At 43.8% G+C, this 12,156-nt stretch overlaps 1 long non-coding RNA gene across 1 annotated transcript; it reads left to right on the forward strand.

Annotated features, from left to right (window-relative positions):
- Nucleotides 1-4,305: 4,305 nt before the first annotated feature.
- LOC138917486 (uncharacterized) lies at nt 4,306-10,919 on the forward strand. Its single transcript, XR_011425589.1, has 2 exons — nt 4,306-10,399; nt 10,517-10,919. It is a non-coding gene; the product is annotated as an uncharacterized lncRNA (long non-coding RNA).
- Nucleotides 10,920-12,156: the final 1,237 nt, after the last annotated feature.

Consider the following 12,156-nt stretch of genomic DNA (forward strand, 5'->3'; position numbering starts at 1 on the left):
TTAAAACAGCTCTACTGCGGAAACTAATATTTGATCATTTTAAGCTACCAGGGTAAACGTCAGGACACTTAACCATTACTTGTGTGAGTGTAGTAATAAAAGTTTCTTTGCTTTGTACTGTGTTGAATTTGGAACTGACAAGGCAGTTTGCACATTTCTCTTTTCCAAGATTCTCAAAGAAAGTACACACATAGACACTATTTTTTAAATGGTCCACTTTTTATCTCTTCTCTGATCTAATTGACAGTATTTTTGGTAGCTTGTGAAGTTGCCAAAGCGAAAAGCCTAGTTTTTCTACCTGTCTCCATTTCATTTTATCCTTTTATGCTTTCACAAGAAATCTCTCCCTCTCTCTCTTTTTCCCTTTATCACTTCATTCCCTTTCTCTCTGACTGAACCAATAGTTTATCAATGTGTGGTAGTTTTAATCCAGTTTCTAATTTTAAGTGATCTAGATATCAGGCAGCTGTTTTTCAGATCCTGTGATACCAGAATTGACTCTAAAGGGATGTGTATCTTGTAACTGACGTGGTACTGTCATCCAGGTACAGATTCTCTAAAGTAAATCTTGTTGGCAGTAAAGGGCTTTTGGACAGAATGGCTTGGGTTTGGAATGATTACCAGGGTTTAAACTTACTAATTGTGGAGAGTGACTGGGCTTTGGCCATCTAAACTAGAAGATGTTAGTAACCTACCTGAGTATGAAGTGGGTAGAGAAAATGCACTGGTAAGTATAGTAATTTCCTTTAAAAATATGTAATTGTTGTTGCTGATTTCTCAATTAGTAACAGATTAAAATAGAATTTTCATAATAAGCTTTTAAAAAGCTTCTTGTTCAAAAAAAAAGATCAAAGCCGTGTCAACTAAAAATGAGTATTTTGAGTATTCTATACTGAGGACTTGGAGAAGTTTGCTTTGGAACTTACTTTGTAAGGGTAAAATAAATTAGTAAAATGATGTGCTCTTTCTTGGGTTGAATATCCTAAGGAAACGTAGGTGACTTTTTCTTGGTTGTAGTAGGTGTGTTTTTAATGGAAGTATAGCATGTCAGTAGTAGCTTATTTTTCAGAAAGACTTAGCTTTAGCTTAGTAGAAAAAGGATGGTTATTTCTGTGGTTCTCAACCTTGATGCCCACAGAGATTCTGATTTAAATTGTTTGGAGGAGAGCCCTGGCATAGGTATTTTTGTTTCCCAAGTAATCTTAATTTACATCTAGATTTAAGAACCATTGCTCAGTTTGCCAACTACAAATGTAAGAAAATTGGGTTTTGTGATGGTTGATGGTGATTGTGGGTTTTTGGTAAGTAATTAAAATATACCATGTGACTCTTTATTTTGTTTCAGTAGTGACTTTTACCTGTTCTGTATAATAAGCAGTCCCTTACTTTTGTCCATAATTATGTTCCTAGAAATGGGCCTTAAAATTTAGTAATAGGCTTGTTTATTTTGAGGTGGATTTTATTCCCGTGAGCTAAAACTTTTTTTCATTAAGGCCTTAATCTATTCTCACACATTGTTTGGCATATTTCTAGCTTTTATAAACTTTTTAAATTTAGTTTTTTTCCCTTCACAGTTGTACATTTATTCTATTGAGTAACGTTATGAAGGTTGTGGATGTGTTATTTTGGGCATACCTGATCCCCTATTTGTTTCAGTTATAGTTTAAGCCTTATGTCTTAGGACTATAAGTACATTGTATTTCTGCTTTTTATTATATATGTATTTAATTAATTGCACAGGTACTGCCATGTAGACAAAAATGGGGTGTTGCTGAAATGGCAGTGTTGGCTTGCAGTCCTGGTACTGTCCTGTAAATAGGTCACAGTGTTCATTTATCAGCTGGTGTATAAATTTGAGGGAAGGAAAATGTGGATTACGGATATTTATAATGTACAAATTTGTTTAAAAACTGAACATATGAAGATCAGTGATAACTAAGAGTAAATGGACTGGGCGACAAACCTCAGAGTTGTGTCTCATGCCATGCCTGGCCCAGAATTCCTCTCCCAAGAGGTGAAAGAGGAGATAATTATAGCTAGTGATTGAATGCTGGAAAAAAGCCATCTCTTTTCTTTTTAAAGGCAAAACACAGATTCTCAATGCTGAAGTTTAATTGTAAGTAGTTTGTATCCTCAGCAGGTTTGAGATAAGTAGCCGGGCTGTTAATTTTTTTCTACCTAAAATGCTCTAATGCAACAAACCACTTCATGTGGCTCATTTTGCTACTTAGGCTCCTTGGGAATCTCTCTTGAGATAGCCTCAGCCGTCCAGAGTAGGTCATTGGGAAAGTCCATTTAGGCTTTAATAGACAGTACCAGATGTGTTTGTCCAAGAGAAGATTTAGCAGACCTTTCTTAGTGCAGTGGTAGGCTACAGCCACCATCAAGTCAGTGCCCATTGGTGGAAGTCAAAGACCAGAATTGAGATAGAAAAGGAAGTTACAAGTGCTTTCTCTGCAGACACTAGGAAGCCCAAAGTGAAAGGTCTGATTAAAGCTGTTGAAAATGCCAAAGGCTGTTGAGTGCCTCTACCTCAAGGCTTAGCATACTTTCTGAGCTGTAAGGAGACTCAGTTGTCTTACTTGGTTTAGGCTTCAGTGTGGCAGTGGTACCTAGGGGGCTGGGGCAAGGGCTAGTAGTTAGGTTTTGTAAACCTGGTCAGGGTGGGCCTCCTGACTTCAAGGTCACATATCTCCAAGCGTGTCTCAAGAAAAAGCTGGATTATAAGGTTTGGTGAAATACTCCAGATGTAAAATGTGTAAAATATGCCCTTGCTCTTGGGTCCAGCTTTCCTCTTAAGCTAAGTCCCTTGCCAGCAGCAGTGAGTGTCTCTGGTGTGTGTTGAATGCAACAGGCAGAGGAGTGAGAGGAGAAGCTATATAATGTATTTGGTCTTGAGCGTTCTTTGTTTCTCAGAACTACATGCAAAAGAAGGGTAACTAATCTGCCTTGGTCCAACTATAAAACTACCATTCTTATTTTAACCCTTTCAGTGATCTGTGACTAAATGTAGACCACAAAGACAGATCTAAGCCCTGGCTCACTGCCACCCCCACCCCCCAGCTGCACGAACTGGTTGTATAGTAAAGGGCTGAGGAGATAGGATGTTCAAATACACATCGAAATCTTTGGAATGGCAGCGCAGTAGCTCTCCTGACCTCTGAAAGCATCAAGGTGATAGGAGATCTGATTATGGCCTCTTTGGTGCCACTGCAGCATATTTTGTCCTTGGCTCTGGAGTTTTTAATAACAGAATCTTAGTGATTGTCTTGTAGGCCTTTGGGTTTTTCCAACTTCATCTCAGATCCTAGGAAAAATAACCCTACTCTAGAAATCAGAAGCCAGGATTTTTAAAGTAGGACTAAGAATGTGGATAGATGACTTTTGAGTTTTCATAATGACAGTATTTGTTTAAGCCACCTCTTGGAAACAGACATTTCTGCTATCAGCCTGAGTGGCAGGTGGCCTATATTGTTAGGTGTGTTAAAAGTGCAGAGTGATTTGTGACTTGTGAAATACATAATTTTGATGTTGCAATCCTAAAAGCACTGGCTGACATTCTTTCCCAGGTTCGGGTTCTGGTGCTCTCAGCATTTGTGAATGAGGAGAGTAGAGTGCTGAAATGACTATTACTGTAAAGGGTTTAGTTGAATTCAGACTGACCAGGAGAGCAGTAGATATTGGACATTGAGTCCTTGAAATGGCAGAAATAGCTAATAGTGAATAATTTCTAACATTGAGCATTTCTTAGGTGCCAGGAATTTTACATTGATTATTTTATCGAGTTGTCTGAACAGTTTACAAGGACAAGCAAGGTAAAGCTATTCAGGCAGTCTGACCCCTAGAGTCCCTGATTTTCAGAGCATTAGAGCTCTCTTTCCTTTGCTGAAATTTGTAGTCAGTGGCCTTTGAAGAGTGGGTGAAAACCTACACAGCTTTGGGGTCTACAGAAAGTGACTTTGTGTGCCTGACCCCTGCTTCAGGAAGCCAAGGATGTGGTAGGCCCTTTGGGAAGCATGGTGAGAGAGGTTTGCACACTGGCCTTCTTGAGCGTTGTCCCAAGTCAGGTGTCCTGGTTACTGCATTCCGGAGCTCATGGAATGGCTTGACGCTGTCTCAAGGACATTTATATGAACCAGATTTTGAAAGAGAGTTGAGGCCAATCAAGAAAATGATGTTCAACGAAGCACCTGCCACCACAGCCTATTGTTCCTGAGGATAAAGGAGCTTTCACAGTGGACTTGGATTAACAAATATATGGAAAAGGAAAAGCCATGGTTTCTTTTAAGGAGGTATATATGGAGTGGGATACCCTATCCGCAGCTTTTTTTTTTTTTTTTTAACACTTGAAGAGAATTTTGAGTTCACAACAAAATTGAGAAGAAGGTGCAGAGATTTCCCATGAGCCTCATACCCCCACATATGTATAACCCTCCCCCATCATCAATATCCCCTACCAGAATGGTACATTTGTTAAAATTAATGAACCTACCTTCACATAATCACCCAGCGTCCATGGTTTATATTAATTAGCGGTCACTTTTGGTGTACGTTCTATGGATTTGGACACACACATACATGTATCCACCATTATAGTATACGGAGTGTCTTCACTGCCCTGAAAATCCTCTGTGCTCGTGCCTATTCCCCCCTCACTGTCCTCGTCTGTTACATCTAAGTGAAATAATTCCTCCTTTACTCCCTGAAAGCCCACTTCATTTTGGAGTAGTAGTATAGCTGAGGACCAGCCTCACTTTTTTAGACTCTTTAATAAGCTGGTATTCTGTACAAGACTGTTGGAAACTAGTCAGCTGTTTAGGCTTTAACAAGGATAGTAGATGGAATCTTGCTGGCCCTTCATCACCTGACCATTTCCCCTCCTTGCTGAGGGCCCTTACCTTGTCATCTTTGAGAGGAGCCAGGAGCCAAGACCAAATTACTTTCTTGTCTGGTCTCCTGGTACCCAGTTAAACATCCACAAATTCTGGTAGGGAGGACTTGACCCCACAAACAGTGCCCCCCCTTGATCTGTATGGGTGCCCAGTCTTCTTTTTTTAAATTGATCTTTTCTAACTTTTATTATAAGTACTTGTAGTAATTTCAAGCAATAGAGATGTATAGAAGAAAAAGTCTCTCCAACCTTACTGCTTTGAGGTTATTGCTGTTAGTGGTTCGTGGATACCTTCACAGTCGTACATACTGGCACATATAAACATGCTTGTGCGTGGTCATGCTCTGTCATACTTAACCTCATGATCATTGTGTAAAGTAAATTGCTGCCCTGGAAACAGCTTAATTTTGCATGTGTCAGTGCATATGTTGTGTGTGTGTTAACTCCTTGCCCTTTTAAGCAAATGGTAGCAGACACTGTTCTGTACGCTGCTTTTTTAAGTTTTAACATCTTGGGTATTGTGCCAACCAGCATGAGCTTTTAATTATTGTACAAGTAGTAGTGAGTTGGTGAAAGTATACTGGGTCCCTGAAGTAGTTAAATGTTGAACAGAGAGGCAAAACTAAGTTAACTTACCAGGTTGGTCATATGTAGTCATGGTTGGGCACAGCTCCAATGTAGGGTGACCAGTCACCTGGGACTTAAGGGTTTCCCAAGAAGCAGAGCTTTCATTTCTCAAACTGAGACAGTTGGTCACCCCAATATGGGGAGCTGTGCCTACATCTTGTCACAGAAAGCCGTTCCCACCCTCACCAACTTGTCAGAATCCAGACTGCGCTTTGGCTCTCATCTGGGTTCCTGGTGGGGGAGTGTGGGAGGTGGTAGCAGGATGAATTGACTCAGACCTGAGTCCTAAGTCCATCTGTTGCTTGGCCTGGTGTCTTAGGTCAGCAGGAACCAGTCTTTGCATTTAAAAGCCTGTGACTTGGACCTGCTGACTCCCAACTTTCCAAGCCTTGTGCTATATTGATGATCTTGCTTTTGAGAGAATTTCAAGGCTTTCCATGTCTTGAGGCAAAGGACAGAGATACCTGTCTAAGGGGGAGATCAGAGGCAAAAATAGGAGGAAAGGGGGAAAGCAAGTGTTGGGGGTGGGGCGGGGTATGTGATTCTAGCAAGAAGGCTTAACTCTCTACCATAGTGTATTAAGGGGCTGCTGCCATCTAGGGGGGCATAGCAAATGAGTCGAGCAAGAAGAGGTGTTGCCATGGTGTTTGAGTAATGTCCATGGGGTAAGTGAGCCACTGCCAGGCGCCAGCTGAGCTGAGTGGTTTGGTAGAGTGTGGGTGGTGGCTGGTTCAGGTGATGTATCACAGGTACCTTGAGTCAGACAAGTGAGTGGGTGGCCTGGGTGGCTTGGGAGCCATTTTGGCTTCATCACAGCACAAGACTGTGTCCTGTCCTCATAAGACAGCACTGTATGGTGTGTACAAAAGAAGCAGAAGGGTATAGTGAGGCCCCAGAGGTGTGTTGTCCTGGTAATTGCAGCTTTGAAGTTTGAAAGGGCAAACAAGGAAATGGATTTAAACACTCATTCAACACCTACTTACTAAGCGCCTGTTATGTGTCAGGTGTTGTTAGGCGTTGGGAGTAAATACAGTAGTGTACACCACCAGGTGTCTGCCCTTGTGGAGCTTATACTTCTGAGAGACAAATATGAAAGATAGGAATAATGTGCTATGAAGAGAAATAGAGCGGGCAGGAGGCAAGAGGGTGAAGAGAGAGAGCCTTTTAGCCAGAGCCTGCACATACTGTTGTACAGGTTGTCCACTGCACAACTCAACAAGTTTGTGAATTATGACAGTTTTCTGCCTAGTGGCAAGAATACATTTTGATATAGTGACTTTTTAATTTAGGTTAATTTAAATTTAACAGTGCACTGATTGGGCTAGTAATGAAGCTGGTGGTTTCTGAGGAGGTGACATTGAGCTGAGACCTAAAGGATGAAAAGGAGCTATCCCTTCTCACCAGTCTGTATTAGACACTATTTATCACAAGATGACACTTATTTTAAAAGAGAAAACTGTAGTTTGTAGAGCAGCCCTGACCATGACCTGACAACATCCCCAGAGATTTCTGCCTTCAGCTGCTGGGGGCAGCAGGAGGGAAGTGGCTGGATGGGAACCTGTTGTAGTCCAGGCTGAGATTTTCTGACCAGAGCCTCATGCCTCCACCCGAGCAGCAGGACATGGCTAGAGAAATTGACACAACTGTACTAATAGGGACTCGTTCATGCAAACGTCAAATCGACCATAGTTACTGCCAGACACTCCCTTCTGCTTCTTGAGGTTCTTTCTCTGGCTTCAAAAGGACTGATTCACATGGTCTCTTCTCACATTGCCAGCACCTCCCCTCCAGAACTCTAGCATTCTGATGACCTTGCCTAGTAATACTTCCGAGTGCAATCAGACAAGATCAGATCTTTCTTCCTGCCACCACGTCCACTAACCTTTCTGCAGCTGTATCTATGTCAACCTCTGCAGTTAGATTATTCCCAGTAGCATAGAAACATGGCTCCAGTATCTTCAATCCTAAAAACAAACTCCTTTGAGCTCACAGCCCCCTTAAGTGTCTGCCTCTTTTCTGTGTTCCTCTTAGCAAAACTCCTTCAAAAAACTGTTATCTGTTCTCCGTCCATCTTCTCATATTACACTCTTCTCACACCATTCTACTGAAATAATTGGCTTTATCAAAGTTTTTATGTTGCCAAACATAGTAGATCTTTTTTACTTTATTAAATTCCAGTTTTTAGCATTTGAAGCAATTGGCCAAAACAATTTTCTGGAAATAATTTCTTTCCTTTTGTACCATTACACTAGATTTGCTTGTTTTCTTCCTCTCCTTTTGACTGCTACTTCCTAAATCCCTTTGCTAATTCTTCCTGTCCTTTAAATGTTAGAGCGGCTCAGTGCTTAGGTCTTTCTCTACCTAGGTGATCTCATCTAGTCTCATCTACATGCTGAAGAGTCCCCAGTTTATATCCTTAGCCCAACTTCTCCCCTAAGCTCCAAAATTATTTATCCAACTGCCTCCTTGACGTGACTCACGTGTCTAACATGCGTCTCAAACTGAATTCCTGATCTCCTCCCACCCGAACTCCTGGTGTTCTCTATTTCGGTAAATAGTACCACCGTTCACACGGTTAGCCTCCACATGTAGCCCATTAGCTAGACCTCCAAATACATCTTTCCCCTCATTTCCACTGCCCTTGCCCTAGTTCGAGCCTCCTAAAAGATTTTACTACTTCCCTCCCCCTCCAATCCATTCTCCACAGAGTGATCTTTCTAAACCGTACATCAGATAATGCCACTTGCGGCTTACCCTCCATCCCCTGAGGTTGCTTAATGCAAATAGAATAAAATCCAGCGTTCTTAAGATGCCCCCCAAAAAGCTCTTCATGATTTGGTCCTTACCTTCATCTCTTTTCACTCTCCCCCCATTCGTTAAGCTCTAACGATGCTGGCCTTGCTCTTCCTGGAAGATTCCAAGTTCATTCTTACCTTAGAGCCTTTGCATGTGCTCTACTCGAACACTTCTCCCACTTTCCATGGCGGGTACTTCTTCAGCAGGTTTCTGCTTAAATGTATGGCTGCCCCTCGCCCCCGCTCCCTCCTTCACTTTCTAGATCAACTCTTATTTTCTTCACAGTACCTATCTACCTAAAATTCTCTCATTTGTGCTTATCACATTTAACCCACTAGCAGACAAACTCCCTGAGGGCAGAAGTCCTTTTTCTGTCTTGTTTACCACTTCCTACAACTAAGGAGGGCAGAGAGGGTACCAGATACATATTCATTGACTGCCTGGCGCTGTCCACACTGGCAGCTTTCTGGGCCTGTTAGTGAGTCATTGGCTGGGCCTGGACTCGAGATTCTCCTGGGGAAATCCTTGCCACTCAGTGGCCCCTTGGCAGACAGGCCTTCCTGACTGGGCATTAAGCAGTCACAAACTGGCACTTGGCTTGTAGGACATACTCAAGTCATATTTGCACTCCACTCACTCAGGTCTCCCTGAGTCTGGCTCCTGTAATGCTCAGCATCTCAGGGCCTATCCTGGAGCTCCATAGGCAGCCAGCTGGCAGGCCCAGCTGCGCTCTTCCAGACAGATTGCCCTCTCTGGTGATCTTTAACCCAGTGTGCTGGCTCCAGATGCCACGTTGGTACTGGGGTCCTCTGGAATCGCACAGGGGCAGATGGGTGGGAGGACATACCGGGAGATGGTAGGTCATGCCTGTCATGGCTTTGTTATCTGCAAAAGAGCCCTTGATGCACTGCACTGTCCTGCTCCTGACTGAGTCTACCCAGCCCCTGTTGCCAGGGCTTGCTGTGTGTGAACTCAATTTCACAGAAGGACATTGTGGCCCACGGGGCTGGAGGCTACTTCCAGGGTCACACTGTGGGTGTGTGATCAAGCTGCACTGGCATTCAGCCTTTGATGGCTAGACCAGGGATCTGGACAGGAGAGAGGGCAGCTTCTGGAGGCATCTCAGTGAGGGGGCAGGCCCACTGAAGATGCTCTCTTTGGATGGCCGTCTGGCTGTTTGGCACCATCTGCTGGCTGGAGCCGATCAGTGCTGGTAGTTCTTGGGGATTGGCCGGGACCAGACTGTAGCGCAACCCCATTCCTGTGCCTTCCTTTGCTGGGCCCACTGTGGCCACTCTGAGACCACAGAGGGCACCCACATATCCCCACAGACTTTCCCTCTGGGGAAGAGGGTGGAACAAAAGCTTTGACTCATCTGTGGTGAGTCAGCCAGACCTAGGTTCAAATTCCACCTCCCCATTTCCCTGCTGTGTGGCCCGGGGTAGGTTACATAACCTATCTCAGCCTCATGGCCAGGCCCTCTCTGACAACTCTCCACTCCAGCCTGGCGTCCTGGTTCTCTGATGGTGCTGGGTGCAGAATGGGTCAGGAAGTTTTCTCCTCTACCATTTGGGTGGGGATGCCACTTCTGCCTAAAGCTTCCATGGCAGCTTCCTGGGGAGGCACTGCACTGGCTGGCTGAGGTAGAAGCAAGGAAGCTGACAAGTGGCCCTTTCTGCAGCTTTGTCCAAGGCCTCATTTGGACTCTTGGGCCCCAGGCAGATAAGTCCTCCCTGGGCACAGGGGCCTTGCAACAATCCCCCACGTTTCCTCCCAACATCTTCCATTACTCCTCCAGGCTTGGCTGTGAAGGGTTGGGCAGCCATGTGAAGGAGAGGTACAGGGGCTCAAAGTTCCTTCAGGAATTGACACTGGCACCATGCTAAACATGCAACATACATTATCAAATTTTTCACCCCCCCCTTTTTAAAATTGAATTATAACTGGCATGCAGTACACATGTATAATTATAGCTCAGTGAATTTTTATATATGCATACACCGATGAAACTACCACCTGGATCAAGATAGAGAATTTCTGGCACCCTAGAAGCTTCCCTCATCAATACCTGCCTCCCTGCCAAAGGTAACTATTATTCTATCTTCTCTAATCGAGGTTAGTTTTTGCCTGTTTTTGGTCTTCATTTCAACAGACTTGTACAATTAAGTACTCTTGTTTTTCTTCTTCTTTTTCTCCCCAAAGCCTCCCCACCCCCCTGGTACAGAGTTGTATATTCTAGTTGTGAGTGCCTCGGTTGTGCTATGTGGGACGCTGCCTCAGCATGGCCTGACGAGCAGTACCACGTCGACACCCGCAATCCGAACCAGTGAAACCCTGGGCCGCTGAAGCGGAGCATGCAAACTTAACCACTCAGCCATGGGGCTGGCCCCACAATAAGTACTCTTGTGTCTAGCTTCTTTTGTTCAACATTATGCCTGTGAGATTCATCCATGTTATCCTTATGTCAGTAGTTTCTTTTTCATTGCTGTTTAGTATTCTACTGTATGAATACTATACGACAGTTTTATTTTGTTCACTTTACAGTTGATGGCTTTGTTATTTCTAGTTTAGTCTCATGAATAAAGTTGCTGTGAACATCCTTAAACATATCTTTTGGTGGACATAAGGATTTATTCCTGTTGGGTGTTTGTCCAGAATTGGAATTACTGAGCCATTGGGTATAGGTATGTTTAGGTTTAGTAGATTTTAGCCAATTTTCTGAAGTGTGCCAGTTTGAACTCCCACCAGCAATGTGCGAGAGTTCCAATTGTTCCACAGTCTTGTCAACACTTGATATTGTCATTCTCTTTTTTTTGTTTGTTTTTGGGTGGGGGGTGGTTTGAGGAAGATTAGCCCTGAGCTAACTACTGCCAAACCTCCTCTTTTTGCTGAGGAAGACTGGTCCTGAGCTCACATCCATGCCCATCTTCCTCTACTTTATATGTGGGACGCCTGCCACAGCATGGCTTGCCAAGCAGTGTCATGTCCGCACCCGGGATCCAAACTGGCGAACCCTGGGCCGCCGAAGCGGAACGTGCACACTTAACTGCTGCACCACCGGGCGGGCCCCTCTCATTCTCTTAAGTTTAGCCTTTCTGGTGACTAAAAAACTGATTTTCACAAAAATCCTGTGAGGTCACAACTAGAAGGACCTGCAACTAAGATATGCAACTATGTACAGGGGGAATTTGGGGAGATAAAGCAGAAAAAAATAAAATCCTGTGAGGTAGGTACTGCTATAAGCACCATTCTAAAGACAAGGAGACTGAGGCTAGACAGAGGAAGTCATATATCCCACCCAGATCACACAGGATGTGAGGAGCAGCAAGTGGGCAGTTCTGCATGATTCCCATGCACCTGTGGCCATATGAAACTTTAAAGTTAGAAAACTTAGGTATGCCAAAATGATAGCTCACTTATTTTCTTAATTACTTTGTATAGTACCTATTTCCATTTGATAGCAGAAATATAATCTGGTCACTTCCTGGCAAATTCAGTCAAGTGACTGTATGATCACTCAGTCATTCCAGTCAAGTTGAGGGTTCTGTCCCTCTTCTGATATCCAGGGTCACAGCTACATTCTGCAGAGTTTATGTGGTCATGGCCTGGAGCGGGAGGTGAAGGGGCTCGAGGTTGTCTGGTCCTTAGTCATCATCCATCTTCCTCTACTGCTCAGGGAGGCAGGCAGACCTCACCCCTACCAGTTGTGAGCTGCCATCCTTGGTTTCTGCTGTGCCAAAAGATGTCTGCATTTGTGCCATGGTCTCTGGTTTGGACTGTCTAGGTTTATCTGCTTTAGTTCTCCCTTTATTACATCCCAGAAGCCTCTTTCTGGTCATCTG

This window comes from Equus caballus, chromosome 14, assembly GCF_041296265.1.
Source record: "Equus caballus isolate H_3958 breed thoroughbred chromosome 14, TB-T2T, whole genome shotgun sequence".
Taxonomy (NCBI): Eukaryota; Metazoa; Chordata; class Mammalia; order Perissodactyla; family Equidae; genus Equus; species Equus caballus.